Here is a 6,000-nt window from a genome sequence, read left to right on the forward strand (position 1 = left end):
GGATTCTGTGGAAAGAAAATAGTCTTTGTCTCTGAGAGTGAGGGCCTCCAGATATGTTATGCAGGAGCACAGGTACTGGGAAGACTTTAATATATGGCAAGGGCAGACAAAAAAAGACAACTAGAAATATTAGCCCAGCAGAAAGAGATAAACGAATTAGATGGGATTAATTTTACCTAACTTTAGCTATCTGAGTCCATGCAAAACACACCTAGCTTTCAAAATTAGAGGTAAGGTAAATCTTGCCCTACAGCTTGCCCAAGTGGAATAAGGTAGCAGTAAAAGGGATCTGAAGAGAAAAGACTTGTGTTCAGGTTGACAGATGAGAAAATTGAATTGCTCCTTTTCCACTTTTAGCTGTGGTTTGAGCAAGAAGAGAAGAACATGGTTTTCAAAGAAAACTCTTTGCCTTACACAGACAATGCTAATTCACAGGTGTCTGTTCTCTGCCCCAAAGACAATGTGTGGTGCAGATGCACTGCTGTGTGCTTTCTGTGAGAGGCACGGGCTCTTCTATGGCCTTGTCCTACAGCATCGTCTCAGAGAGCTGAAAAGCAGGCAAACTGACAGCATCAACAATGTTGCCACAGATATTTCTATAATGAACAGCCATGTGGAAAATAGCTACACCTTAATTTTGTTTTTGCCACTCTGCCTTAACACCACGCATCCTCTCTGCAGCACGCTCTATAGCAGGACTGAGCGCACACACGCCCTGCTGTCACACAGCCTGCTGTTCAATAGGAGCCTAACCACAAGAGGTGTGACTAACAGATGTGACCTTTTATTGCTTTGCTTATAATGCACTTGATGATGGGATGAACCCACAATGTATCGCCTTCGCTTTGGCTGTGTGATCCAACAGGTCTTCAGCATCATGTGCTTCCCAGAAAAGAATCCTGGGAAAAGACCCACGAGTAGTCTGTGAGGAAGGCAGAGAGCAGAGTCATCATTTCTGAAGAGCATTACCAATCCTGGCACTAGTTTCAAATAGCTGAGGCTTGCAGCTAAAACAAGCTAAGAAGTCACCAACCTATCAACCTACATTTTATTCTTATCCTATCCACAAGCATCTCTTGCCCATTCCATCTGCAAGGACAGTAGGTCCTGCATCTGTCCAATGTGTGGTGGGGAGGAGGGGCCAGCAAAAAAAAAAAATACTTCAACTAAAGTAGATGATTTTGGCAACAAAGGATTAGGGAATAGCTACATTTGAAGTTGCCTTGCAGATTCTTGCAAGCACTATGGGGCAGACAAATGGGGATAAGCTGGGAGCAGCAAGCTCCTATCACATCTCAGACAGGGAGGACATGTCTGGTAATCCTCAGTGAAACTGGAAATTATTTAACAAACAATTAATGTTTCTCTTGGGACTGTAGTGAGAAAATTTCATGTATCAGGGATGCCATGAAGCTTAAACAACTCTTTCAAAGAGAATAAAAAAGTTATTTTTTCTTTAGTTGCAATTTAATGTTCATTTTTATGATTTCAAGCTTGGGGATGGAAGGGGAATGGAAGGAAACACCTCTAAGCTGTAGGGTTGAGGGTATGCTATTCTATTAATTTTACAAGTCAAAGCTCTGGCACAAATTATATTCAGGAAACAAAATGTAGTTCCACAGGGGATACTACTACATCTGTCAAAAAATAATTCAACTCACAGATACTCATTGAGATGAATTCTCAGAAGCTGTAATGCTGAGAGAGACCCAAAATAGCAGGAAAGCAGACAGTAAATTAGACAGGCCCATAATTTGAGATGATGGGAGGGGAAAAAAAACCAGAAACAAGAAAACAATGGGATAGTAGAGTTCATAAACAGAAACTGTAACAAAAGCCTCTCTTACTGGTAGTGTTGTGGAAACTCTTTGGAATACTGCATTCAGTCCTGACTACCTTCTCATCGAAAAGACATCAATAAACATAAATGAATTATTTTTTAAAAAGCAGAAGTGATGAGGATTGATTTAGAGACCCTGTCACGTGAGTTGAAAGAACTAAATACAGCTGTGCATGGCGTGTAGGACACAATGCTGCAAAAAAATAAACACAGTTGTGGGAGAAGAGCTATTTTGATTTACAGAAGTGAGAGCATTTTTATTGTGAGGAGGGAGAAACTAGGATGAAACAAGGCAAAAAGATTAGGATGAGTACTGTCACAATGGCTTGGCTGTAAGATCCACTGCCTGGTGGAGCAGTTGCTGTGAGAGACTTCTTGCGGTATTTTAAATAAGCACAACACAGTGTTTATCCCTTGGCCTACCAAGCACAGTGGGCTAGTTGATCTTTTACAGAGGAATTTTCCATCTTTAATTTCTGTGTTTCTAGAGCTTCCTCCTCTGTAGAGCGCTGTTTGTCACGCCAGTGGCAAACCTCAAGGAGACAAACAAAATAGCCCACGGGCAGAGACCTACACGGAGAAAATAACTGAAGTGTGTTTGTGTTTGATGCTTTACAGTCACACCGCAAATCAGAACCAGGCAAAGGCAGTGGCAACCAGTATTCCTTACGCTAAGCCCTGCTAGACACCGTAATATAAATTTCCAAAGGTCACAAACAAGTGTAACAAACCATTCTTTCCATCCTCCTGCTTTAAGTCTTCCCATCCCACTCCTGACTTCATTTGTCTCTCCAACACCTCCATCTGCTCCATCTCCCTCTTGGCCTTTCATCCCTGAGGTCAGTAAATTGAATCCTTGAATTCATTACTTGGAATCTTACACATCCACCTAAACCCTCTCCAATCTGGTTTCTATACCTCCCACATCAGAGTGGTGTGTCCCATTTCCTAAGTACCATGATTCAGAGCAGTTCCCATCTTCTCAGACGTGTCAGCAATCTTTGAAACACATGGCAGTCCTTTTGCCTTTCATTTTCCATCTTACAGTTTCCTTTTCCTCCTTAATTGCTTCATCAGTGTATCAGCCTTTGGCTTCCTCTGGGAGGGCTTTTTTCTTTTGGTCACTTCTATTCTTCTTCATCTTGACTTCAGGTAATTTCACACACACAGACCAATTAAGTTACTGGTGCATGGTTGCCTTTTCTGCCTCAGTCCCTTCTCTTCCTTTTTGAGCTTACTATACTAACTATAAATACACACACACACACATTTATTTGGGCATTGTTTTTAAGTCAGACTATTATTTCTCTAGGTTCCCATTTTCAGGCAATGTCTAAATTTTCCTGATATTCTCTAGATGTCTTCTTTCAAATAATGTCCTTTCTTACCCACAGAGTAATATATCTTAGCCTGACCTTAGTCACTTCTTATCAAGATGACTGTGATATCTTTTCCTCCAGCTTTCAAAAATATAATCTTCACTCATATTTATGCAAAACAGTGCTACAAATGTCATTGCACTCACCTCTCACGTTGAAAGCAAAACCTTTTACTTTCCTTCCCTCTCTAGGCCTGTCCTTCTCTACTTATCACCACAGTTCCTCTCCTGTCTTCGTGTTACTGCAGTTTCTTACATCTTAGTTGCACCGAAGTCAGCTGTGATTGCCACTGAAAAAAGCAATCTCACACTGGCTTTGGCTGTTGGCTCTGCCCAGCACTGCCCCTCCCTTGTGCCATCAATTTCTCTGTGACTGCACAGCAAATTGGGCCAGGAAGATGAGCTGGGTTACAAAGATGACACTGCCTTCACTGCTCACAGGGAGCTTGACCTTGCTTTGTGCTGTTGGTGGCATCTCAAAAAGACAATTGGACCCAGTGCTGTGTGAGGTCCACCACAACACCAGGCTAAAAGGCCAGGAAAACCTTGCTGTGTTCTCTCAGTGTAAGGACAGGCCTGGAAGTAGAGCTGCAAGCTTCTCTGACACGTGTGCTGTCCAGCTGTGAGCCAGCTCCATGGCCATTTAGGATCTGTAGGCTGTGCCAGTAAAGAGCTCACCACAGGGGGCAATTTGGGTAATTTTGGCAAGCTGGCCAAGGGCTCAGTTACCTGCTGCAGAGAGGTTTGGTATTTCATATATCAGCTGTCTGCTGGCACCAGCTTTGGGTTATATTGTCTTTGAAAGCTGGCATCGTTCTTAAGGTGAAATGAGCGAACACTGCCGAACAGATACCAAATCACACTGTTCTAATTGCAGGAGGTTTCTAAGGTGTCTTCCTTTACTCATTCTTGACTTGGTGTGATTCATCTCTTGGTTTTCAGTCTGTCTTTTTTTCACTTTCTACACCTCATTTGTAGACCATGCTGTGCTCTGCAGAACAGAAGCACTCCAACACAGTGAAAGTCACTACTGGGGGTAGACTTCTCTTAGTGAGAACAAAACAGGCTGTCCTCCTTAAAACTCCTAAATGCCTTTGGAACCGTCACTTTGCTGTAGCTCTCAGAGCCAGCTGAAAACAAATCTGTGTGCACACAGCAGAAGGACATGCTCACCTCCTGAGCTGACTGGCACAAGAATCAGTTTAGTCAGGGGCCATGAGGAAATCATGTGCTGTACCAAAAGGGATCAGAGTAGCTCTGCCTATATTTATATTGAGAGAGAATGTGGGAGAAACTTGAAGCCTCATCCATCCCACAGTTGGTGGGATGATGGGCAGACATGCCTTTTCCTCTAGGTGCAAGATTCTTACTTGTTGTTTTGTGGTTTATGTTGTTGATTTGGCACAGCTGCTGACAACTTTTCCTCACCTCCCTGAGGTGACCCTGCCTTCCTTGATAAATGGAGGAATGATAGAATGCAGCCAGGTGCCATGGACAGAATGTACACGTTTACAGCTTGGTGCTTTTTTACTCATCTGCTCTTGACTTCCACTGTAATTGCCAGGTCATCTTTTCCAGACATAGCAGTGCTGAGCACACTGGAAGATGCCTTTACTGGCTAAGGGATCTTATTTTGTCTGCCCAGGAATGGGGCTGTGCTGTGGGGAAGATGGCTGGAGGCTGTGTGGGGCGAGAAGAAAACCCTTGGCCATTCTGTGTTTAACTGCACAGAGAAAGGCCTGGCAGAATGAGTGAGTCACAACTCAGTAACTACATGCCTCTTTCTTGACCAACTCTTGTCTCACAGAGGAGTGTCAGTGACCTCTGGCATAGAAGTGATGGATACATTAAACTAGGGAGGATGAGAAGGCTTGGAGAACAAGTAGAGGCATTTGAAATGTGAACTGCATTTCAATAGGCAGAGCAAGATGCAAACACCTATAGCATGCACAGCTTGTGGGAGGGATGTGGATGGTAACATGAAGGACAGCTTCATAGAATTCCTCCATGTTATCAGATGCCTCTGATCCCAAATTATCTATTGTCATCACACAGAGCCTTTGTCCCAGAACACACAATAAAGCAGGAGGAAGGGTACAAGATGCTAAAAGCATGCATAAAGGAAGATGCAGACTGCATATCGACCTACTGCATAGGATGAGTCTTTGCAAGCCAGAAGGGCGTGTGGACCTGTGGAATTCAGCTTGTGATTGTCAGAATAAATGCAATTAACTCAACAATCCCATATGCACATGTTCATATGTCTTATGAGTAAGACTTTATGGTGGCCACATGGCTGTGTGTACAGACACACTTCTCCAGTGAGCTAACACAGGTTTTTGAACACCAGGTGTGGAATCTGTGTCTAAGGCTCTGCATTTTTGTGGGGGGCAGTCATATCCCAACTGTGCCAATTTGAAGCTGAGTAAATCAGTTTGACACATCACCAGTTTTCAGAATTTTTCTCAGTCTCACAGGTTTTTAATTTATTTTCAAAAACTCTCCATGGAGACTGCTCTTTATGTGGAATTTACCCTTCTGCCAGGCCAGACTGGAATTTCAGCCGTTTAAAGGAAATATGAAATTTTTGTGTGTGTATGTGGTGCCAACTCACTAGAAAGGACACAGGAACAACACTTGGGCTTTGCAACCAATAAAATTCAGCAAATAAACCAGCTTGCCTCTTCTCCTTCATTTCCTCTCTCCCTCCCCCCTTGCCTTCCTTCCCCACTATTTTTGCACCTTGCTGAAACATACGAAATCAAAATGGTAAAAACATTCC

The sequence above is a fragment of the Agelaius tricolor genome, unplaced genomic scaffold, assembly GCF_023055355.1.
Source record: "Agelaius tricolor isolate 1412-34295 unplaced genomic scaffold, bAgeTri1.0.p SCAF_5, whole genome shotgun sequence".
Taxonomy (NCBI): Eukaryota; Metazoa; Chordata; class Aves; order Passeriformes; family Icteridae; genus Agelaius; species Agelaius tricolor.